A 26,899-nucleotide genomic window follows, 5' to 3' on the forward strand; every position below is an offset into this window, starting at 1 on the left:
GTGTTTCTTCATAGTTATAATTATATTACTACGGAGTTTGCAAAAGAGACATTCACTGAATGAATGAATGAATAACAATGCTATCTTTATTTAATATGACTAACCCAGTAATTCTAAGACCTGCAGTTATGACTTGGGTGTTTCTAATTCATTCAAAGGAGTCATAAGAATTTTAAAAATTCTAGTAACAAATCGAACTTAGATTCACTTTAATTTTATTTATTTATTTTTTTAAAGTTTTTTAAAAAATTTATTCATTTTATTTGTTTATTTTTGGCTGCGTTGGGTCTTCATTGCTGCGCACGGGCTTTCTCTAGTTGCGGTGAGCAGGGGATACTCTTTGTTGTGGTGCGTGGCTTCTCATTGCGGTGGCTTCTCTTGTTGCAGAGCACAGGCTCCAGGCACACAGGCTTCAGTAGTTGTGCCTCGTGGGCTCAGTAGTTGTGGCGCACGGGCTTAGTTGCTCCGTGGCATGTGGGATCTTCCAGGACCAGGGCTCGAACCCGTGTCCCCTGCATTGGCAGGCGGACTCCCAACCACTGCGCCAACAGGGAAGCCCCACTTTAATTTTAAAAAGGAAATCTAGGGGAATTCCCTGGTGGTCCAGTGGTTAGGACTGTTTCACTGCGTAGCCTGGGTTCAGTCTCTGGTCGGGGAAGTAAGATACTGCAAGCTGTGCAGCGTGGCTAAATAAACAAAAAACAAATCAATCTTTTAATGAAAGAAGTATGCTGTTACATCAATTACAGAATGTTATAATTTCAAACATTTGAAATTAGCCTTTTAATTTTTGTAGTCTTAATATGTGTTTACTAATTGGTTTCAAAAAAATTCAAAAATTTTCTAATATACGTTGAAATTTAGAGGGAATAAATATAATAAATTCCAGTATGCCTGTCTCTCAGATTTAATAGCTTTTAAGTTTTTGCTTCAGTGTCATCTATCCCTTCCTCCTTTGTTTAAGTCATTTAAAGCAAATAAAAATATCATATTATTTTCATTTCTAGTATTTTAACATGCATCTTTAAAAATATGGAGATATTTTTATTTAACCACAATGTCATGATCATACCCAACAAAATTAACAGTAATGCCTTGTTATCGTCTAATACCCAGTTCACGTATACATTTCCCAGTTGTCTTTTTTTTCTGTTTTCTAATGCCCCTCCCTTTTAAAATTTAACCTTTCTAAAACTGAGGTATAGTTAATATAAAATGTGTTAGTTTCAGGTGTACAGCAAAATGATTTAGTTATACGTACATATGTATATATGTATACATATATATACCTTTTCAGATATATATATACGTATATATATATAAAGGTGTATATACATAAAAGGGTGTGTGTGTGTGTGTGTATATACACACACACACACTTTTTCAGATTCTTTTCCATTAGTGTTACAAGATACTGAGTATCGTTCCCTGTGCTATACAGTAGGTCCTTGTTGTTTATCTGTTTGATGTAGAGTATATGTTATATGTGTATATGTTAATCCCAAACTCCTAATTTATCTCCCCCACTCCCCCATCCCCTTTGGTAACCATAAGTTTGTTTTCTATGTCTGTGAGTCTATTTCTGTTTTGTAATAAGTTCATTTGCATCATTTTTATAGATTCCACATATAAGTGATATCACATCAGTAGAGCAGGTGGGTAACACCATCATCAGCGGACTGTACCAGGGAGGGGGTGGCCACTGGGCTGGCGGCTTTGGCGCTCAGGCCCCAGAGGTGGCTCTGGGCCTGGTCCCGCCATGGAGGAGGTGGATTAGTAGTGCCTCCCCAGAGTGCTCATGTTTGTTATGGAGACGGATGGGATTCAAGACTTCGCATTGCCTTATATACCTGTCTTTCATCAGCTATCAGCTATGCAAGTTGTTTGCAAAGTTGAACTGTGTCTCTTGGTGATGTTAGGAACTTGCTTTTTTTTTTTTAGTCTAAAAATAGAGATGAATGTATACTGCCCTCTTTTGTCAATTTCCCTTTTTGTTATACTCATGCCAAACTCAGGCTTCTTTTTTTTTTTTTTCTTTTTAACTGTTTACTTCAAAGTAAATAAACTCAAATAATTTGAAAAATTATGTGCACTAGTTGTCTTAATAATTTCTTTTTACAGTTGGTTTCTTCATTAAGGCTTTGAACAAGGCCCCCAGAGAATGCTTGTCTCTTTTTTTCACCAACGTTCTATTATTTTATTATAATAATTTCAAACATACAGCAAATTTGGATCTTACAATGAACACCCACATACCCAAAACTTAAATTCTGCCATTAGCATTTGCTATACTTGCTTTATCATTATCTACCCCTTAATTCATTCCTCAATCCATATATTCATTATATTTTTTTGATGGCCTTCAAAAACAAAGTGCTGAACTTCGGGATACTTACCCTGAAACACTTCATTAACTAAAGTTCAATATTTGTTTATAGTTTTTTAAGATAAAATTTGCATAAAATGAAATGCACTAATCTTAGGTGTATATTTACTGAGCTTTAACAAAGGCATACCCTGGTGTCACCCAAACCTCAGTCATGATAAAGACATTACCATCACCTCAGAAAGTTCTCTTCATGCCCCCTCCAAGTCAATCCCTGCCCCTACCCCTATCTCCCAGAGTCAACCGCTGATGTTATTTTTCCTACCACATATTAGTTTTGCCTGTTTTCGAATTTCATATAAATGGAGTTTACTCAGCATGTACTCTTCCGTGTAAGACTCCTTTTACTCAGCATGTTTTCTGCTAATGGTCTATGCTAATAAGCTAGTGAGCCATGATATTGCATGTATCTGATTTTAATGAGCAATATTCCATTGTATGACTATATCACAGTTTGTTTATCCATTCTCCTATTCTCAGCAGATTCTTTTTTTTTTTTTTTTTCTGGCCGCACAGCATGTGGGATCTTAGTACCACTACCAGGGATGGAACTCGCGTCCCCTGCTTTGGAAGGCAGATTCTTAACCACTGGCCAACCAGAGAAGTCCCACAATTTATTATTAATCTTCATTCATTTTTAAAAATATTTATTTATTTTCCTTTTTTTTTGGCTGTGTTGGGTCTTAGTTGTGGCACACAGGATCTTTGTTGAGGCATGAGGGATCTTTTTCCTTACGTTGTGTGGTCTGCTCGGGTTTCTCTCTAGTTGCGGTGTGCAGGCTTCCCTCTAGTTGTGGCGTGAGGGTTTTCTCTCTCTCGTTGAGGTGTGAGCTCAGTAGTTGTGGCACATGGGCTTAGTTGCCCCATGGCATGTGGGATCTTAGCTCCCCGACCAGGGATCGAACCCGTGTCCCCTGCATTGGAAGGTGGATTCTTAACCACTGGACCACCAGGGAAGTTCCATAATTTATTATTAATCTTCATTATTATGATGTTAAGGACTTCACCTAAGCGGAAAAACTCACAGTGTTCAATTAAGAAGAGCATTCTGATGAAAATGCAGAGTTTTGCAATAAATTGGAGCTTTGAAGGGATGTGGTTGTAAAGACACTAGTGGGCTTTTGAGCTACAGGAAAATAACTATCACAGTGCCACTTGAGTTGTGAATTGATCTGGAGTCAATCATAAAGTGAATTTTACATGAACTTTGGGTTGGGAGAAAAGAAATCTGACCTTTAGTGCTAGCCCTACCACTAATTAGTAACTTTGTCACCTTGAGAAATAATCCAGTCACCAAAAGGAAATGAGGGGTTGAGCGAGATGATCTGTAAGGTGTGGTTCAAGTCATTAACCATTTCTCAAATATGTCCTAAGCTTTGAGGGCACAGTTAGGAATAAGACATATCTTTTGGTCTTCACTCTGTTCACAATGTAGGAGTGCCAAATGGTGTTCTCCAGCTGTAAAGTGTCTGTGATATTGCTGATTCATGGTGTACCTCCTCTTGGGCAAAGCACAATATAGTCAATGGATGAATGAATGAATTGAATGAATTAATGAATAGAAGCAAAACCCCCAACGTCAAGAATGTTGTAATGTAGCTAAGGTTACCGATAGGTCTACAACCAGTTGTAATGTAAGCAGAATATGCTGTCTGCTGTAATAAAGACTCTGTGCTTGGGGAACAGTGGAGGAATGACTCAATAAAATGTGATTCTGAAGTAGTAACTGCTTCCTCATAGAGTCTTTAGGAAAAGAAAGTCTAAACAGTAAGTCACATTTCTGATGTAGGAAAACTTCTCCATGTATGTATTTCCATGTACCTGAAAATGTAAAATGATACATTTTGGAATCTAAAAGCCCTGTTGGTAGAGTATAGGATTCATATGCTGTAGATCTTAAATTTCACCCTTTCTGGTTTATTTTTGAATGAAGATGTGGAGTTTTGTTTTTCTGTCTGAGGTAGCCTTTCTCCCTAACTTTTGCATTTCAGTCCCCTCCCCCATTTATGTATTCATTCAACAGGTATTTCTTAAGTACCTATTATTAACATGAGGCGGTAATACCGCAGGGAGGTGTAAACTAACTGAATAGACTTATCTGAAGCTAACTGTAAGATCTGCTCCAGTTTGTAAAGGTACCAAATCACAGTCACATTTATACGTTGTGTTAGAAATGAAAACCTCTGTTTTGTGTGTATGTGTGTGTGTGCGCGTGCGCACGCCTTATGTTTCCTAGCAACTAGAAGCTATTATATCAACTGTCATACTTAACAGTTTTTAATAGAATGCTATACTATAGTTTGCTTTCCAAGGATCCCTAAGGGGAATTTCTAGATTTACCAGTAATTTAAGCATTTTTCATGAAAAGGAATTTGAAGAAGCATCAATTTTAGGTAACTGGTATCCTGGGATATGTATTACTAGAAAGTTCACTGCTGATATATGGCCCAAATCAATTGTGTATTCACCAGACTAAGTAAAACCAGCTTGCTCAATAAAGTAAGTTCAAATTGTAAATGGACAATAGAGTTTTGAAGGTAGGCTGGTAACAGCTCGACATTTGTCTCTTTCTAGAATTAGAGAAATTTTTAAAAACAATAAGCATTTACAGTTTATCATATAAAATGAAGGAAACTTGTTTTTGAATTTATATATATTTCTCTGAGTTTTCACCAGTTTTTAAATAGTCATATATTTGCACACGTGGTGGGATATTAGAAGGATACCAATTTTGGATTAAAGACACAGTGATGAGGGGCTATCTTTATAGTGGAGACAGAGCAAGCTTAGATTGGGGTTTGCTGTGCCACTTATTTGCTGTGTAGTGAATTCCTTTACCTCTACATTTCTCCATTTCTGGTGCTGAAATTGGAAATGGTTCTACTGTCTAGGGTGGTTGCAAATGTTAGAGATGATGTATGTAAAGTGCTTAGTACAAACTGATATGCAGTAAAGACTTCAGAACTGATGGCTTTAATTATCTGCTCGTGGAGAAGAAAGAATGGAAGTACCCGGGGCATTGTTAGTGGCCATTTTGGTTATAGCCCAAGCTGCCCAGGACAATTCTGATGGTTGGATAAAGAGTTTGTGTGGATGTCTGTATGGATGAGTGGTTTTTACATTGGCTACATATTAGAATCACCAGAAGGAGCTTTTAAAAACTGCCAAGGCCCGGGACCCTCCATAAATTCTAGGTTGTTTTTTTTTTTTTAAAGATCTCTAGCCAAGGTTGTTCAGCCAAGGCTGATGTATAATAGTTTAGACCAAATGACAGTTTAGAAGCCGTCGTTTCTGCTGATAGCCTTGCTTTGTGCTATAGATAAACAGGTTTATGAGTGAACCACTGCTTAGCCCACACAGGTGCGGATCTGGTTCAACCCTGGTCAAAACTTCTCTTACAGATTTTCCATAGTTTGCTGTAAAAGTTACCTCCCAACAGGTTTTGTTCTTTATTCTTATCTGCCCCCTTTTTTTTTTCCTAAGAGGGAAGCAGGAGAAGGCAGATAAAATAAAAGGAAATAGAAAAATGAAGATGATCAATTGTTTCTGTTGCTTTTGTGTGTGTGTGTGTGTGAAATAGGTAAGGGGTAGGTTTATTGAGAGAGATATACACTCCACAGAGTGCAGTCCGTCTCAAAAGGCGAGAGCGGCCATGGCAGAAACACACTCCGAAGACAGAGTGTGGGCCATCTCGGAAGGCGAGAGGCCTGTTTCTATTCCTTTGAGCGATCCCAGTTAACACAGCTCAGGACAGCAGGCGCAGACATGGAATCAACAGGCAACAGGGCCTTTAAGGGGTTGCACTTCAGTGACATTTGGCTGTAATAATTGCAAAAAAAACTATCTCCAGGAATATGAGAATTTTCTATAAACTTTTACTACAGAGAGAGAGACCTGACCACTTTTCACAACGAAATTGCTAGGAGGAGCCTTCTTTATTGGAATGTCCTTTGTTAATTTTCTGTTTGAGTGTCAGCACTTCTCTTCAAAAATAAGTCATATTAGCACCACTCTTCTGTTACACCAAAAAGGATGAAATGCCCTTTTCAGTAAGGGCAAAGAGGCATAGAGTAAAATTTTACTAAAGGAATTAAGGAGGGAAAATGACAGCTTTTTATAAGACCTGGAGAGTACATTTGTTGAACTGGAAAAATGAGTGAGAAGAGTGAATTGGGGTTAGGTGAGATTACTGTGTGACCTTGGTTACCCCATCCCATGATAATACATACCAGGGAAGAGAGCTGTAGTGAGACCCTTTGCTACTTAGGATTCATTTGGTTGCAAGTGACAGAAATCCAATCCCAAATAGCTTAAGCAATCGATCAACAAACAAATATATCAAATTAAATTCTATACATAAAATTACGTATATACATATATACTTACTTAGCTGGAAATTCCAAGGGGTGGAACATGACTAAATCAAAGGAGTCAAAAGAAGTCATCAGGATTGTTTTTCTCTGTCTCACTCTTGTCCTCTGTGTTGGTGTTTTGTTTTAACAATTCTCATTCCTATGGAAAACCGCACAGCTTTTCGCATCCCCAGAAGGACTCTGATTCACCAGCATGGTGCCACACCTGGACCAGTCCCTGAGTCCTGGGACATGGAGGGGTCTGTTGATAGGAGATGTGAGAGGGTGGATGGGCAGGAGAAAGTAGGTGTCTGCTGTACTCCTGAGCTCCCTTTCCTCAGTGCAGGTGCCTAGTTGATTCCCACATCTTATGCCTCAGACTCCAAAGTTGAATTACACCACCTTCCTTGCACTTCCATTTACTAGCATGGATTTACAACTCACAGGGTTGTTTATCTGTGTAACTAAGCCTATTGATAACTGCTGGAGGTTTTATCATTTCAGCAAGATTTTACTCAGAACACTGAGTACTTGACTTGTCTCTATTGAGAAACTTTATCATCTCCTTTTTTTCCACCAAGGGGACGCCCATTTGCAAATATCTAGTTCTAGAATTGGCATAAGAGTACAGATCTGATTAGGAAGGAACCAGTATTATGAACATTATTATCTCCCTGCTTTGTTTCAAGAGCAAGAAAACCTCCTGAATAATTCTTGGGGGGGAATAAATACAACATGCTCTTCTGTCAGCCTTACATTTATTACGGATTTGTATTCTCTTTCCTAGTCATTTGAAGTTTGTGGTAAGTTCAATTTTATATCTCTGTTGCGTGGTACCACATAATAGGGAGTGAAAAAATATCTATTGAATGACTGAATGAAGAGTCAAGAATTTTTGGATCATTTTACTGGATGTTCTAATTTGGCAAAGTTAGAATTATATGTTAAAATTCATAATATTACCCCAGAACATCCACATTTATTTGTTATAATTTAGATTTATTATAATTAATATCTTTTTAGTTATCATATTTATGAGCAGGAAGAAATAAAACACTGATGCCCACCTTTCTTTAGTTGAATTAACCCTTGATAATAACTGGCCAGAACAGTGAGCAGCCCTTTCCAGTTGCTTATCTCTCTTGACAAAACTTAAAATTTTTTTCGTGTACATTCCTAGGGCACTTTGTGGAAGAACTTCACACTCTTTGAGCACTTGCTGTGTGCCAAGTGTTCTGTGGACACACTGTCTTAGTGAAATCCCACAGCCATACCATAAATCCTTCTTCCTCTTTCTCAACTGTTAAGAGAATCAGTCATTCCCTCCTTCATGATACCATCCATTATGGCATTTATCACACTGTATTGTAATAATTATTTGTTTGTATTTCTATGCCTCCTACTAGACTGTGAGTTTTTCAACTACAGAGTCTGTCTTATTCAGGTGTGTACTCTCAGTACCCAGCTCACAGTGGGAACTCTAGAAATATTTTTTAACAATTTGGGTATTGTGTGATCTTTATTTTACAAATTAACATCTGAGGCTTGCCCAAGGTTACTAAGTGCAAAGTGATAAGGTTAGTTTTTGAGCTCATGTATATCAGACTCTGTCTTGTTTTCTTTCTGCTAAACCACTCTGGATTATTAGAAAGGAAGGTTGGCTGGAGTGATGAGGATGACTGAGGAGGGGAAATATAAGGGAACGATGAAGAGAGTCATTGCTTGCTGGGGCTGGGAAGGGAGGTTAATTATACATTGCTCAGTTTAGCAGTGCTCTGGCCCCGGCACTCCCGTCCCCAGTGCACGTGTGTCCATACACGCACGCACGCACGCACGCACACACGCATATGCAGACACCATCAGGGACTGCGTCACAGACAAAGTCTGAGTGAGCAGGGACCAGAGAAAGCATTTTCTTGGAAAGCTGTTCACTGTGAGGATAACAGAGAGCTGGAGCACTAAGCCGTCCACCAGCACATAAAAAAATCATTGTCATAATGGAACCTTCTCTGTAGGGTTATTCTGTGTGGTGAGATTTTACCTATATGGTTCTAGTTTGAGATGAAAGCAGGGGAGAATATGTAACATTAACATCACAGTTCCCACAGTTGCATGTCTGCATGTTATTTCTTGGACATGAGGGTTGGAATGGGAGAGATTTAGGGGAAGCCTTTGAAATAGATCCTCCTGAAGCAGGGGTGGTGAGTGTAGCATCTGCCATCCTTCCACTATCACATGCTTGGCTTTTTTTTTTTTTTAAATAACAGCTTTATTTGGGATATAGTTCACCTATTTAAAGTGTACAATTAGGGGCTTCCCTGGTGGCACAGTGGTTAAGAATCTGCCTGCAAATGCAGAGGACACGGGTTCGAGCCCTGGTCTGGGAAGATCCCACATGCCATGGAGCAACTAAGCCCATGCGCCTCAACTACTAAGCCTGCGCTCTAGAGCCCATGTGCCACAACTACTGAAGCCCACGCACCTCGAGCCTGAGCTCCGCAACAAGAGAAGCCACCGCAATGAGAAGCTTGCGCACCACAACGAAGAGTAGCCCCCGCTCGCCACAGCTAGAGAAAGCTGCGTGCAGCAACAAAGACCTAATGCAGCCAAAAATAAATAAGTAATTAATTAATTTAAAAAAATAATAAAGTATACAATTCAATGGGTTTTAGTATATTTATAGAGTAGTTCAACCATCATTACAATTGATTTTAGAACATTTTCATCACCTCTCTAAAAAAATTCCCTGTACCCATTGCCAATCATTTCCCTTTTCTTCCCACCCCCTAGTCCAGCCCTGTACAACACTAATCTACTTTCTGACTATAGATTTGCCTATTCTGAACATTTCATATAAAGGGAATCGATACCATATGTGATCTTTTGTGACTGGCTTCTTTCACTTAGCTTAAGGTTTTTAAGGTTCACCCATGTCTCAATACTTCATTCTTTTTTATTGCTGAGTAGTTGTTTTCCATTGTATGAATAGACGTATTTTATTTATCTTTATTTATTCATCAGTTGATAGACATTTGAGTTGACTCTACTTTTGGGCTATTATAACGCTGCTGTGATCATTCATGTACTAATTTTTGTGTGGTCATAAGTATTCATTTCTCTTGGGTATATACTTAGAAGTGGAATTGCTAGGTTATGGTAATTCTGTGTTCCACCTTTTGATGAACTGCCAGACAGTTTTCCAAAGTGACTGTACCATTTTACATTCCCATCAGCAGTGTATGAGGGTTGCAATGTCTGCACATCCTTCCAACACTTGTTATGATCGGCCCTTTTGGTTATAGTCATTCTGGTGGGTGTGTAGTGGTATCTCATTACAATTTTAATTTGTATTTCCATGGTGGCTAATTATGTTGAGCATTTTCCATGTGCTTTTTGGCCATTTGCGTATCTTCCTTGAAGAAAGTCCATTCAGATCTTTCGCCTGCTTTTCAATTGGGTTATCTGTCTTTTTATTATTGAGTTCTTTATATACTTTAGATACAAGTCCCTTATTAGACATCTAATTTGCGAATATTTTCTCCTTTTTTTTTTTTTTTTTTTTTTTTTTAGCTGTGTTGGGTCTTTGTTGCTGTGCACGGGCTTTCTCTAGTTGTGGTGAGCGGGGGCTACTCTTCGTTGTGATGCGCAGGCTTCTCATTGCGGTGGCTTCTCTTTTGTGGAGCACGAGCTCTAGGGCTCTAGGGCTCTAGGGCACGCGGGCTGCAGTAGTTGCGGCGCACGGGCTTAGTTGCTGTGCGGCATGTGAGATCTTCCCCAGCCAGGGCTCGAACCCATGTCCCCTGCATTGCCAGGCAGATTCTTAACCACTGTACCACCAGGGAAGTCCACCTTTCACTTTCTTAATGACGTCCTTTGAGGCACAAAAACATTTCAGTTGGCTAAGTCTAATTTAATGATTTTTTTCTTTTGTTGCTTATGCTTTTGGTGTCATATCTAAAATGCCATTGCCTGATCTAAGGTCATGAAGATTTACACCTATTTTTTCTTCTAAGAGTTTTACGGTTTTAGCTCTTAGATTTGGGTGATTGACCCATTATTATTATTATTATTATTATTATTATTATTATTATTATTATTATTATTATTATTATTATTATTATTTGGCTACGCCACACAGCATGCAGGATCTTAGTTCCCCGATCAGGGATCAAACCTGTGCCCCCTGCCTTGGAAGCACGGAGGCTTAATCACTGGACCGCCAGGGAAGTCCCTTAATTTTTGTATATGGTATGAGTTACGGGTCCAACTTCGTTCTCTTGCATTTGGATAGTTGTTCTAACAGCATTTCTTTAAAAAATATATTTATTTATTTATTTATTTTATGTTTGGTTGTGTTGGGTCTTTGTTGCTGCGCGCGGGCTTTCTTTAGTTGTGGCGAGCAGGGGCTACTCTTCGTTGCGGTGCACAGGCTCTAGAGTGCAGGCTCAGTAGTTGTGGCGCACGGGCTTAGTTGCTTCATGGCATGTGGGATCTTCCCAGACCAGGGATCGAATCCGTGTCCCCTGCATTGGCAGGCAGATTCCTAACCACTGCACCACCAGGGAAGTCCCTAGCATCATTTCTTAAAAAGACTATTCTTTTCCCATTGAGTGGACTTAACACCCTTGTCAAAAATGAATTGACTGTAGACATATGGTTTGAGGTTTTTTGCCTGTTTTCTGGATGGTCAGTTCTATTCCATTGATCAATATGTCTGTCCTTACGCTAGTACTACACTGTCTTAATCACCATAGCTTTATAGTAAGTTTTGAAATTGGGAAATGTGAGTCCTCCAACTTTGGTCTTCTTTTTCAAGACTGTTTTGGCTTCTGGGCCCCTTTAATTTTTGTATGAATTTTAGGATCAGCTTATCAATTTCTTCAAAGAAGCTAGCTGGGATATTCATAAGGATTGTGTTGAATACATAGATCAGTTTGAGGAGTACTGCTATTTTAACAATATTACATCTTTGATCCATGAACATGAGATGTTTTTCTATTTATTTAGATCCTCTTTTCATTTATTTCAACAACATTTTGATGTTTTCATATTATTTTGTTATTTTTAATGCTATTTTTAATGAAACTATTTTGTTAATTTCATTTTTGGGATTGTTCATTGATACTGTGTAGAAATACAATTGATTTTTGTATATTGGTCTTGTATCCTGCAACCTTGTTAGACTTGTTTAGTAGTTCTAATAGTGTTTTAGTTGATTCTCTAGGATTTTATGCATATAAGATCATGTCAGCTGTGAATATATGTAGTTTTACATCTTCCTTTCCAATAGGATTGCCCTTTATTTCTTTTTCTTGCCTAATTGCCCTGGCTAAAATCTCCAGTACAGTGTTGAGTAGATGTGGCAAAGAGTGGGCATCCTTGTCTTGTTACAGATCTTAGGGGGAAAGCATTCAGTCTTTTACCATGAAGTATCATGTTAGCTGTGGGCTTTTGTAGATGCTTTTTTATAAGATTGAAGAAGTTCCCTTGGTTCCTAGTACGCTGAGTGTTTTAATCATTAAAGGTTGTTGCATTTTGTCAGATTTTTTTTGGTGTCCATTAAAATGATTGTATGTTTTTTGTCCTTAATTAATAAGGTGTAGTGTATTGCATTGATTGATTTTCTTATGTTAAAACCTTGCATTCCTGGGATAAATCACACTTGGTCATGGTGTATAATCCTTTATATGTTGTGTTCAATTCGCTAGTGTTTTGTTGAGGATTTTTGCATGTATTCATAAGAGATATTGATTTGTAGTTTTCTTGTGATGTCTTTGTCAGGATTTTGTAGCAGGGTAACACTGGCCTCACTGAATTGAGAAGTGCTCCGTCCTCTTCTATTTTTTGGAAGAGCTTGTGAAGGATTGGTGATAATCATACTTTAAACATTTGGTGTTAGAATTCACTAGCAAAGCCATCTGTTCCTGGGCTTTTTTCTTCATGGGAAAAAAAATTTTATTACTAATTCAAACTCTAATTATAAGTCTATTCAGATTTTCTATTTCTTCTTGAGTCTGTTTTGGTAGAAGTGTCTTTCTAGGAATTTGTCCATTGATACATCTAGGTCATAGATATATCTTTTTTATTTCTGTGAGGTCAGTAGTGATGTCCCTCTTTTATTCCTGAGTTTAATAAGTGGAGTTTTCTCTTATTTTCTTGGTCATTCTAGCTAAAGGTTTGTCAATATTGATCTTTTCAAAGAACAAACTTTCAGTTTCATTGATTTTCTTTATTATTTTTCTATTCTCCCTTTCCTTTATTTCCATTCAAATCCTTATTCTTATTTATTCCTTCCTTATGTTGTTTCAGATTTAGTTTGCTCTTTTTCTAGTTTCTTAAAGTGGGAGGTTAGGTTATTTATTTCATTTTCATTGTTGTCTGCATTATCTGTCTCACAAGACAGTTTGTGAGTGACCAATGCTGAATCTGAGCCAGTGCATTCAGACCTTCTCCTTTGGGGACAGAATAACAAGGCAACTGGATCCATGAGACGGGTATAGAGAGAATAATTGATGAAATACTGGCTTCTCACTGTGATGGAGTCCATGTGGCATTGTAGTTCTGGGGTCAAAACATGGGCTCTGGAGTCTGGCTGCCTGGGTGTGAGTTCTGTCTCTGTCATTTAGTAGCTGTGAGACTTTGGGCAACTTATGTAAGTTCTCTAAGCCTCAGTTTCTACATTTGTAAAATCAGCATAAAGCTAGTTACTACCTCCTAGTGTTGTTGTGAGGATTAAATGAGCTAACACCTGAAGTCTCAGCCCAGAGTTGGTACATGGTGAATGCTCAGTCAGGGTTAGCTATCCTGTTGTTGTTGTTGATGTTGTTGTTAGGTCGGATGAGCCTATGCTGTCCTGACTCCATGTAAAGTAGCTTCAGAGCCTGGAGTTGTGTTTCCATTAGTTTGTACTTCTTTGCCACCCATCCATGACCTCACCCGCATGTGCTACCAGGATGAACCTCACCTGTGTTTGCTACCAGGCGCTGAGACACATTTCCTACTGAGGTGTGGCAGCCTACCCTGTACTTCCAAACAAGAAATCTTCTTTTCTCCAAAAGATCGCCATCCTAACTTATTTGATCATCCATCCATCTGTCCATACTGTAATGATACTATGAGAACAAAGGCAGGAAATGTATTTTCCTAAGCAAATATGAAACAAGGTCAGGATGGGAGTACCATAAATTATGAAAACAGTGTCACTAAAAAATTCTCATTTAAGTTTTATAGTACTTAAAGTTCTCCTCTTGAAGTGGGGATAGAAATGCTCTCTGTGAACGCACCAGAGGAGCTAACATTAAGGTTCTGGTACCTGAGGCTCCATGGGGGTAGCATGTTCTCCCATTGCAGCTTCAAGGCAATGGCTGCTGTTTATGTGCCCAATGGAATAAAAACAGTATATACATGTTATTCTCATCCTTTAGCCAAAGGATGGCCGTCACTTTTAGAAGAAGAAAAAAGGTATAGATCAATCCTCATCAGAAAACCTTCAGTTAGCTTCCTTTAAAATGAAAATATAGCCAATCTCTAGTTATTTATGAATGGTATTAGTTAAAATAATCCTAAAACCTTCAAGCAAAGTAATAGTTTCATAAAAATATTTTATTAACTATAGCTAGATACTAGTTTTATGTCTTTACCATTTGAATATAAATATTAGTATTTAATATTAAAGCAATAGGTGAGCATTATTTTAATAATATATTGCTTCTCTTCCTGAAAACTCAGAACATTTTCATGCATAATGTATATTTTTCTCCCTCACAGCATCTCTGAGGTTGTCATAGGGAAATAATTATTCCCATTTTACCTGTGGGAAGAAGAAATAAAATATTTCAAAGACATTTTCTCCAAGATCTTCTAGTTAGTAGAATAAGTACAACCAGTACTCAATTACTCAATTATTCATCCTCCCTCCCCTTTCTCTCTCTCTCTTTTTTTCTCCATTAAACTTTTCTTATTAGAAACATCACTAAGCATTAGAAAGGATGTGGATATCCCCCTTCTTTCCCCTTGCTTTCTGCCCTGTAGCTGCAGAGAAATTCGAGAATACTAGGTTATACATAGGGAAAAAGTGAAGAAAAGAACTCATTAGTCTATAAATGGATAATCAGCTTTCTTTGTGAGATATATGTATCATTAGATGAATTTTATCCAAGGATGGGTTGAAAGTAGATTTATTTTTTGGAAGACTGAATTTAGTATGAATTAGTCAAAGATATAGTTATATTAATAATTGTTTTGTTTATCTCTTCATACATGGAGGCAAGCCACTCTTGTTCTTTGTGTAGCCATGATTACAAATAATTATACGAGTATGTGAAAGATGGGGCATAAGGGGTGCTGAGAAAACTGATGGGTCATGAGTTCTAAATTACGCAATTAGAGTGGCCTGGGATCAGCAGCACAGATGTCTCTCCAGGCTCGGGCTCCTTAAACACTTAAATGTCCAATAGAAGTTTCTGTGATATGCTGAGAATCTATAATTGAAAGTTGTTAGGTTAAGTACATTTTGTAGCTCTGTGTTATCAATCTGTAAATGTTATTGGCTGTCTACTATTTTCCAAGAATTTTAGGCCAGCCAGAATAAGAGACCACTAGCACTTTAGAAGATCGTTTCAAAGAGTGCCAAGACATCAAGTTAAGCTGCACACACTGAAGCAACTGTAGAGTGTGTGTGTGTGTATATTTATTACACATTATATCTAGATACTGATTTTTCACAGGAAAGAAATGGATGGTGTAGAGGTGAAATCACTAACATCATCAGATAGTGGAGACCACAAGGAACACCTCAGTTCCTGAGACTGACTCATTCTGGTTTCTTTTTTTTTTTTTTTTTTTTTGCCTTTTTTTTTTTTTTTTTTTTTTTTATTTATTTATTTATTTTATTTATGGCTGTGTTGGGTCTTCGTTTCTCTGCGAGGGCTTTCTCTAGTTGTGGCAAGTGGGGGCCACTCTTCATCGCGGTGCGCGGGCCTCTCACTATTGCGGCCTCTCTTTTTGCGGAGCACAGGCTCCAGATGCGCAAGCTCAGTAATTGTGGCTCACGGGCCCAGCTGCTCCGCGGCATGTGGGATCCTCCCAGACCAGGACTCGAACCCGTGTCCCCTGCATTGGCAGGCGGATTCTCAACCACTGCGCCACCAGGGAAGCCCCCTGGTTTCTTTTTTGTCACATTCAATTCTACCTGTCAATCTTCAATACAGGTTCTAAAAGAAACTTCTGGTGTAAAAGAGCTAATAGATAAACTTTGACCATCCTATGTTGCTCCCTCCTGGGGGAGCACTGGGAATAATTTTTGGTGGCTACTGAAATCTTAAGACACTTCCACTCCAGTGAATAATCAAAATAAATTTGAATCCCTGTGAGTGGACCAGAGGTGACTTATAGAAAACAGTAACAATCAGGGATCACCTGACAGATAAGGATTGATTAAACATGTATGTGGATTATCAAGATCATAGCATATAAATCACCCAGAGACCAGCCATTAATGCTGTGTAAGTGCCTTTACAGTTAAAAAGGGTACATGTGTGCTCTGTTGAATCATAGTCACATGGGGAATTGGTTCTACCAGAACTTCTAAATTCACAAACCAATGTTTCTCAACCCATTTCCCTTCTACCCAGCACTCACCCCCCCCCCCCCACCGCCCCATTTCCTCTGAGGATTTTACAACTTCCATTTAAATCTGTAGCCCATCCCAGGGTATAACATTGTCAAAAGTACTCCTTACATGTAGTCCATTTCTAAAAGTTGATGAAAAATTTAATTACTCCACAATCTGAGGTAAAGTATGGACAAGAATGAATTTTATAAATTATACAGCACTATACAAATTAGTAATTATCCTTACTACTGAAAATATAAACATTTCTTCATTTTGATAGAACAGAAGCTAGATTGTTCTCTTATGCAAAGGAGAAAATTATTATATTTTTGTCATTTAACAGATTTTGAATTGAGGATCTACTGTGTAGGAATAAGCCAGTAAGTTAGGCAGCACAAAGAATATGGACATGAAAGAATTTGCTCTGTGTCCTCAGGCATCTTACAACTCTTTGTCATGTCCTTATACCAGTTTATATTCCCACTAGAGTATATGTGAGTCCCTGTTTTCCCCAACATTCACCACCAGTGGGTGTTATAAAATTTTAAAATTTTTGTTGATTTGATAGGACTTTTTTTGTTTAGGTTTACATTTATTTAACTGAACAAAATTCAATTTGAATAGAGTGGAACATATTTTTATGTTTATTGGCCATAGAATTTTTCTGTACATTGCCTGTTCATGTCTTTGCTCGTATTTATTGGGTTACATTTTCTTTATTGGTTCGTAAGAGCTCTTGCACAGTAAGGAAATTGACTTTTCATTATATGTGTTGTAGCCCATCCCGTTTGTAGTTTGTCTTTGATTTTGTTTTAATAAATATTTCTAAATTCCATTTAATTCTTGATAGAAAGAAAAGTAATGATTGGGACCAGTTTTTAGTTTGATTTGAAATTTAGATAAATTCTCAGTTTCAAATCTTAGCTACTGTGTTTAGTTATTTAATTCTCCAACCTAAGTTCAACTATTAACTGATATGTCTTTTGGCACATAGGTATGTGCATATAAAGAATCTAAAATGGAGATTTCTTATATCATAATTTTTAAATTCTTCATTTCTGAAAGAGAACTAAGTACCATTAATGGTATTCTATTTCTTCAATTAATTATTATTATTACTATTTTGTAGTTTTAGTGACAATCACTCAAAAGAAATTTATTAAGCAGTTATTGTTAATCACGTGCTTGTAATTGCTTGAGGGATGTGTCGAGTTCCACGTGCTTGAGGGATGTGTCGAGTTCCTCGTCATAAAAGTATGTTTTCACAGTAATGTGTTTTTTCCAATTTAAAAAATTGTCCATTTGAGTAATTATAAGGAGTCATGATCGACACTAACATTTTCATTAACACTTCAGATCAAAGTGATTTTCATATAAATGTTTTCATAGTTTCTCTTGGAACTAACTCTGGGACTGATAATTTCAGTTTTGGCATTTCTAAAAACATACTGTGTTAATAAGTTGCTCCATTGCCATTTTTTTGGTTTCCTTTTCTGTAAAACAAAGCTGGAGAAATGAGGTGCTTCTCAAAGCACTGACGTGTCAAGGACACAAATGGATTTCAAATTGGAAACCTGAAACAAATATGGTAGGAGAACAGCAGAGGCACATACATGTATACTCTTACTATACATGTATACTCTTACATGTATACTCTTACTATTCCTTTTTTAAAATTATTATTTATTTATTTTATTTAGTTTTGGCCGCGTTGGGTCTTTGTTGCGGCACGCAGGATCTTCCTTGAGGCACATGGGATCTCTCGTTGCAGTGCACGGGCTTCTCTCTAGTTGTTGCGTGTGGGTTTTCTCTTCTCTAGTTGTGGCGTGTGGGCTCCAGGGCACCTGGGCTCTGTAGTTTGCAGCATGCAGGCTCTCTAGTTGAGGCGCACAAGCTCAGTAGTTGTGGCACGGGGGCTTAGTTGTCCCGTGGCATGTGGGATCTTAGTTCCCTGACCAGGGATCGAGCCTGCGTCCCCTTCATTGTAAGGCAGATTCTTTACCACTGGACCACCAGGGAAGTCCCTGAGTTTTCTTATTATGATTTATGGCTCCATATTGTAAGTCAAAAATATTTTACCAATAGTTTGGAATTCTTATCAAGAGCAATTGTTAAGCACCCAAGTTAGTGAATTTCTGTAGTCTCAGTTGAGATCACACTATACATACATTTTCTGTGTATGTCCTTGGCAGGGAGAGAGGTTGAAAGCAAATGGCTTGGATATGATATATTTCGTAAGGTGCTATCAGCTTGTCATGCAAATATGACAACTATGTAAGTGAACAACAACAACAAAACCAAGAGAAAGTCTTAAACTTTGTGTATAAGTTTTAATTTTCAAATATGGAATTATAGTTTATGCCGTGCTGTGATGAAACAGGAATTCTCATCGATTTGCAAGTCTGATTGCAAATGACAAACACACAATTGTCAACTGTATTAAAAAAGTAGAAATGCTGAAGCAATGTGGCAGTAAAGTCATTTGGAGAAAGGCAGATACGTGGATTAGAAGCCTTTCTGAGGAAGATGATCCTGGAGGAGAATTGTAAAAGAAAACAAGGATCTGTTCAGACATAGGAAGTAGAAAGGTAGTTGGGGATTTTGTATGTGGTTGTGTGTCTGTCGAGGTTGAGAAGAACAAAGGAAAATTATGCAGTGGTTTGTAGTCACAAGTTAAACAGAGATTTGCAGTTCATGATCAAAAAGCTTGTAATGTTATGGATGACCAGGATCACATCAAATTCCCTTCATGGGAGTAATGTGATCCCAGCCACACTTAGGGTAGATGGTTCTTCCTACTGCTTTCAGGATGGTTAGCAGGGAAAGTGGCTAACAAGGAGGGAAGCAAAGAGGTTGTGCACAGTTAGTGTTGAGCTAAATTGGTAAGAAAGGAAAGGAAAATAATTGGCAGTAAGAACTTAATGATGGGCTGAAAAGGAGAGAAGGGAGCTAAAACAAGAGATTATTTTATCAAGTCGTTTTAATTTTTCTGATAACCAAAGTTATGCTGAAGATAAACATGTATAATGTTAAAATAGAAGAACATAAAGAGAAAAACTTAAATCACCCATATTCAATATTCTTACTATCCAGAGACAACTGCATTCAATATTTTGTAATATTTTTCTAGTTTTTATTGCTATAGTATCAGTTGAGCTCACACTATACATACATTTTCTGTACTATTTTGTTAATCTCACATGTCATAAACCTTCATTCATGACATTAAAATTCTTCATAAATGTAATTTTTAGTGACTGAACAAATAATATAATTTTTAGTGGCTTCTGTACCACCATTTATTTAACCATTTTCTCAAGGTGAAGCATTTGGATAATTTCTAAATTTATTATAAAGAATTCTGAGATAAGCATCTTTGTATGAAAACTTCATTTTTATTATTTCTTTAGGATAGATCTTAATGATATAATTGCCAAGTGAAGAGAATGAACATTTTCAAGGCTCTTCATATATATTATAGTTTTTGTTTTTTTTAAGGAAAGTTTTGATCAGTTTATATTTGTCTTACTGAAGCGTGACATTTTAGCACTATTCATTAAAAATATTTGCTAATTTTATTGGTTAAAAGTGATATTTTAAATATATTTCTTGCCTTTATTTACATTTATTTGCTTACCAATGAGGCTGAACATTTTGTTGGGTTTGAGAGTCATTTGTAATTCCTAGAAGTGAGAGATTAAAATACATGTGCTATGCATATATGATAAGTACATTAATTGGCATATTTAATATTATTAGCATACAGGACATCTAAGGAGATTGTAGAATATTATTTCAAGTGGAAGAATAGAAAGTAAAGGCCAAGTGATGTAGATCTTCCAAAGCAGGCCATAGTCATGAGGGGAACTAAGTAAGTATGGGATCATGAAGCCCAACATGGAAAGAGTATGGAATAGACAAAGAGCAGGAAACTCAAAGGGCTGGGTGGAGATGAAGGCCAGACAGTAAATGAGGGAGGCGCCCACTCACCATGGCCCTCCACCTCCACCTCCACCTCCACCAGGCCTCGGGAGCTTCTCAAGCTTTCCAGGCAGGCTCTTGTTTATGCAAGTCCGTATTTCCCTCAAATCTGGCAGTTTCCAAGGGTATGGATCTTTTGTATACCCTCTCTCCCACCCACCCAGTGTGTCTCTTAAATGTGTAGTTTATTGCTTTTAATAACGGAGGTTGCTGAGACTATATTTTGTATATTTTTTGTTTCTTGGCCCTGAAGTCTGTTTTCCATAGTGTGTACATTCTTTTGAATTAAAGAACCATAAAACTCCCAGAGAAAACTAGAAATGGAGAGGACTGCAGAGTTTATGCACAATACATTTAGCAATGAAGTTAAGGACTGAGGGTGTTGGTTGGCTCAAACCTAGATTTTTAAATTTTTTTTTTTTTAGTAATTTATTTATTTATTTATGGCTGTGTTGGGTCTTCATTTCTGTGCGAGGGCTTTCTCTAGTTGTGGCAAGCGGGGGCCACTCTTCATCGCGGTGCAAGGGCCTCTCACTGTCACGGCCTCTCTTGTTGCAGAGCACAGGCTCCAGACGTGCAGGCTCAGTAATTGTGGCTCACGGGCCCAGTTGCTCCGCGGCATGTGGGATCTTCCCAGACCAGGGCTCGCACCCATGTCCCCTGCATTGGCAGGCAGACTCTCAACCACTGCGCCACCAGGGAAGCCCCTAGATTTTTAAAAATAATATTCCAAAATGCTGCCTGATGGTTAACAGCACTCACACTATATATTTGTGCTTTTACTGCTTATGACCGAATGCCGTGCCATGAAAAACGTTTTGCCCCATATTACTGACGCTGTATTATGGCACCACCCTTCTCCCAGTTGCTCAGGCTGAAATGTGAGTCATCCTGGACACTGCCATCCCGCAGGTCATCCATTAGCCAGCTCTGTCCACTCTGCCTTTATGATACTACTCAAAGTCACCTTCCCTTCTCACGACCCCAGGGTTACCAGGCTCGTGTAAGCCACCATCATCCCATCCCTGGGTGACCGGAACAGCCTCCAGCCCACCTCTCCTCCTTTGCATGCCTGGGATCTCTTTTCTACACCGGAGTGATCTTAAGAAAAAGAAAATCAGATCTCATCATTTCTCTGCTCAGAATCCTCCATTAAGCCCAACAGAATCAAAGTCCTTGCCTATAAGCCCCTCATCTGACCCCTGTTTGCTCTGCTCACCCTACTTCAGCATCACTCTTCTTTTCTTGCTATTCTTCAGATACCCCAAGCTTCCTCCCCCACTGCAATCTTTCCTTGAGAGAAAAAGGACAGCCTCCATTTTTTCCTCCTAACTCTGCTTTATTCTTCCTCATAGCATTTGTCACTATGCCCCCTCCCCAAAACATATATATTTGCTTGTTCATTATGTTTCCCCAGTATAACAGGAAGGATCTCGTCTGTCTTGGTCACCACTTTATCTTCAGGGTCTAGAACAAAGACAGTTGATGACCAGTAACCATTTGTTGAATGATCAAATGACTCATATAACCAATTCAAAATTGAGTGTCTTGAGAAGTTACCATTTGCTCATAGAAAATTAAGTTCATTATGTCTAAACTGTTTGCTTCAGTACTATTTTGTGTTGTCCTTTTTCTTGAACATACACTCTTTGCTAATTTTAGCATTCTATCTAAATTAATCAGCCTTGCAGTTGATCTTTTAAAGATGTCCTCATGTTTCTAATTAATGACTTAACCAGTGTTTATAGATCCACAGCAGCTAAAGTTTTAATCTGCTAGATTCTTTTTTGTACAGTTTCTATTATTTCCATATTAAAAAAATTTTTTTCTTTAGAATATCTACTTCTATGTTTTCAAAGTAAGAGCTTCTTTAAGAAAAAAAAATGTTCACAGTCTGTTAAAGACAACATAACTTATTTAGTACCTTGACAGCCATTCAAGCCCCAGACAATATTCAATTTCTTGGTTAAGGTATTATATTTATAAAATATATTACGTTTAAGGTTAATGCCAATGTTGATAATGCCCAATTCTTGAAATAAAAAAAATTCTTCCGGAAAGAAGTTTTGTTTTTTTTTTTAATCACAAAGTAAAGAGATTCAGAGAAGTGCATGTTTTAAAGTTGTGAGGTTTTTGATTGCCGTGTTAGTAACCTAATACGACTGTAAATCAGAATGCAGCCTACTGGCATCTCTGGCAGGAAGCTTTTCCCCGTGGACTTTGGTCAATTTGATAACACTCCCTACCTGACTCTATAGCACTTAGTGCCTGCACAGCAGGTGATGCTGCGTTTCACCCGGTATTTTATATGCTTTAATTGTTTGACATTTAATTATCTCTCCAAAAAGATTATTAGCTCCTCGTTAATAGAGTCCACATCAGGGTCCAGGTCTTTGACTGCTTTCTCCCCCTGAGCTTGAATACGTCCCAGAATATTATTGAAAATAAACACATTAGGATGGAAAAGCACAGTACTTGGTAAATCCAGAATGGTAGGGGATTTCTGTGGTAATTTAGAGGAAATTAGTAAAACACCATTTAATTATTAAAGAGCAAAACTTACATAATACTTTGCAAGATCACACACTTCCTGAGCTCTCCATTAACCTGATTGCTCATTGGGGGCGGGGGGCAGTCTACCTTTTACATTATGACTTTTCTCTAGCAAATGTGGAACACAGGGCTTGGATTTTACACATTATTTATGACTTTGTAATAGATATCTCCTCTCCACTTGCATTCGATATTTATTCTGAACTTCCTCTTTTAAAAATAAAGAGTCTGGGGCTTCCCTGGTGGCGCAGTGGTTGAGAATCTGCCTACCAATGCAGGGGACACGGGTTCGAGCCCTGGTCTGGGAGGATCCCACATGCCGCGGAGCAACTAGGTCCGTGAGCCACAATTACTGAGCCTGCGCGTCTGGAGCCTGTGCTCCGCAACGAGAGGCCGCGATAATGAGAGGCCCGCGCACCGCGATGAAGAGTGGCCCCCACTTGCCACAACTAGAGAAAGCCCTCGCACAGAAACGAAGACCCAACACAGCCTTAATTAATTAATTAATTAATTAATTAATTAATTAATTAAAAAAGAGTCTGTTAAAACTACAACAGGATATATAAGGGTAAAGGCTGGTAATTATGAGACACTACAGTTTGCTATGGTAGAGGGGCAGAAAGGAATCACTTTAAAATCTAACAGGTTTCTAAGAATTAATGAAGAATGCTGCCTAAGATAGAGGAAGAGTTTAGGGAGAGAATTGTCTTTAGATTTAAATTAGATTCTGTGACTTTTATAAATTATCATTTTACTCACCAAGCATTAAAGGTTTTCCTCCCTGACTCCAAATTTACCATCTTATTCCAAACGGAGTTCCCTGGCGGTCCAGTGGTTAGGACTCCGCGCTTCCACTGCCAAGGGCGCGGGTTCCACCCCTGGTCGGGGAACTGAGATCCTGCACAGCCGCAAGGCGAGGCCCCCATCCCCGCCCCCAGATGTTCCAAAGGTTTTCTGTAAGTACAGAAATACCTGTCACCGGCAGGCTCAGAGCAGCAAGGTGAAGGGTGGGTAGGTAGCTAGAGAGGTAGGTGATTAAGAGGAAAGAAAGGAGAGGGAGGAAGGAAGGAAGATTACTTATCTAGATGTGGTAAAATGTGATCTCTCAGAGCCAGAGTGCCTGGGTTCAAATCCTCATCCACTATTTGCTAGCTGTTTGTCTTGATCAAGTTACTCTATTTCTTTTGCCTTAGTTTACTCATCTGTAAAATGGAGACATTACTAGTACATACTGCAAGATGTATTTATGAGGGATGCATGTGTGAAGCATTTAGTAACAGTGTCTTGTGTCTGACAAGGGCTATAGAGAGAAGTTAGCTACAGTGATTTTATTATAGATGGAGGTGATGAGTTTAAGTAAAAGTTAGGAAATTTAGGTGATGATTCTGCTTTGTGCCTCTTCATTGGCTGCTTCCCCAAATGTACCCTTGTCAGTGTTGTATGTAATAAACATGGGTGCTTGAAGTCTGTGGTCTCCTCATGTCTGCCTGTGACACAGGAAGGTGGAGAACACTAGAAGGACTGCTTTTGTGAGAAATATAAATTTTAAAGTAAAAAAAAAGTATCCCTGGCTTGAGTAAAGCTTGGGAAGGAAGGAGTTGGTTGGATATGGCATAGGGTTATACTTTAATTTATTGGGTAAATCTCTCTGTCACTTTGAGAAGTTAGAGACAAGCTCTGTAGTAGGCATAATTAACATAAAATATTGTAAATCTTCTGGATTAACTCATGCAGTGCTGATGCTGGGACCGTAGATTCTGAAAAAAAAAGTTAGTGGACCCAATCCACGCCCACCTCTCTCTTCTTCCTCTCTCTGAGTCAGTGTTCCCTGTCATGATGAACATTTCCAAGAAGTAGGGACTCAGTCCCGCATATCCCCAATAAGGGTGAACCTAAAGACTGTGATTAAATAGGGGTGAAGGGAGTGAGCTAGGGTAAGGGTGAGAGGAGATCCCACTGCAGCCCAGCCTGGCCAATTTAAACCCTCTGAAGTTCCTGATAACCTGAGAAAAGAGGGGAAAATTCGTTTTACTTCAAAACAATCATCCCAAAGCACTTCATTCTCTCTTGGGTTCCTTTCCGTAATACCATGTACCTGGCTCTTACTACTGTATTTAAGATGTTTGTTGCCTTGCCTATGTCCACATTAAATAGCTATGCTATGTAAGCAGGAAGTATTTGACATATGATTTAAATGAGGGTAGGTATATGCTTTAAGAGTGTATCCCACTAGACATGTAATGGATTCCAAGCTTAATTTTTATAATAAGTAATAATAAATATACTTTCCCTTGTAAGACAGGGACCATGCAGGATGGTCCCCCGCCACTCTGGCCACACACACACATTTTCCTTCCCTGCTGTTTCTTCTCTTTAGCTCTTTCATAATCTAACATACTATATATTTTACTGATCTACTCATTCAATGTCTGTCTCCCCCGATGAGACTATAGGATTCATGAGGGCAGGGATTTTTGTCTGTTTTGCTTACTGTTATAGCCCCAGTACCTAGGACAGTGCCTGCTACTTAGAAGGTACTTGATAATATTGATTGAGTGAATGAAATACACAAATATTAGTTATTATAATTTTACTCTTTAAAGCAATTGTACCAGTTGAGAAGATACCATTTAAAATTTTTAAATGAAAGCCCTCAGATCCTTTTCTGATGTCCAGATAAGATAAACTCATCAGCCCAGATATGGCAATGTCCATTATTTAATTCTTCCTGTTGATATCGTTAATGGGATATTTAACAAATTAACCGAAAGAGAATACATAAAAGTAGAAAAAGACTTTTCGGTCTAAAATAGTGGTGGAAGAGGGCAGGTAAAGGGATGTTAACAACTCATGCAGCTGAGGCCAAGGCATGTATATGTTGCGTGTATGTGGAAACCAAAAGCTGTCTTGGAGGTATTAATCCTTTTATGATATTGCCATCCTTCTGGTGGGTTCTGTGTTTATCACATACATTCTTTAGGAGGACTCTCGTATGTATACCTGCATGCCTTCAGCTCTTTGAACTCACGTTTCCAATGTTGGTTAGTTAGTGTCATGACCAACTATTGTTGCTGACACCGTCAATACAGATATATGGCATCAGTGCCAGTAATCGACACTTTTTCAGATGAAGACTGGTACCTCAGTGTGTGTGTGTGTTTGTGTGTGTGTGCAGTTTCTTCCTCTTATACTTTAGTCATGCATTAATACAATGCCCAATTTCAGCAAAGGTTTTGAAATTCTAAATACATAGTGTAAAATTTACTTCTGGAAAACTATATACTGCTATTAAATAAAGAGCAAACACACTTTCACTTGATCTTTACATCAGTTATATCTTTAAGCCTTTAGGTAAGTGAAAATAAAAAAGAATGTTCTCCTAGTAGGATGTAAATGGGACTTTAATGGATATTACCTATATTTAAAATAGCCCACATAACAATTTCCTGGCTTATTACCAGGTCTTCACTCCTGCTCCAGTTTCTCTTCTCCCAGGCCTGTCTGAATCTTGTTTCTTATTCCTTTTTCCAGATCTACCTTAGAGCTCATCTTGTCTCAAGCTTCTATTTTGCGCCTGTATTTTTTTTTTCTTTTTTTCTTTTCTCTACTGTCTCAAATCTCAGATTTACCTGCTGTCAGTCCACTCTAAAAACAAAGTTGCCTTGTTAAAACAAAGGATGCTCTTCCAGGGATGACCAAGGCACGCCAGAGCCATCAGAAGTTAAGGCACCAAATGTAACATGTGTCTACTCTGATGCCACTGACACACAGTTTTTATACTGATACATCTCCCTACATCGAGGGCTATGTAATAGGAGTCAGTGTCACTACCAGTAGAAGGGATGACTTTTACTTTTTTCATGTACTTGTCTATATTGTGTGCATTTATAATAACTTGTGTGCATTGTTTTTGCCAAGACCGTAGATATCTGTGTGCCATATATGTATTTTTTAAATTAACTCTGTTCAAAGCAAAAGTAGGGAGAAGTTGCTCATTTTTTGTTTAGGGCAGGC

General features: G+C 38.2%; 1 protein-coding gene across 4 annotated transcripts in view; it reads left to right on the forward strand.

Moving 5' to 3' along the window:
- RBM47 (RNA binding motif protein 47) overlaps positions 1-26,899 on the forward strand; it is a 271,935-nt gene that overhangs the window by 201,259 nt on the left and 43,777 nt on the right. The window lies entirely within an intron of this gene.

Source organism: Balaenoptera musculus, chromosome 5 (genome assembly GCF_009873245.2).
Source record: "Balaenoptera musculus isolate JJ_BM4_2016_0621 chromosome 5, mBalMus1.pri.v3, whole genome shotgun sequence".
NCBI classification, from domain to species: Eukaryota; Metazoa; Chordata; class Mammalia; order Artiodactyla; family Balaenopteridae; genus Balaenoptera; species Balaenoptera musculus.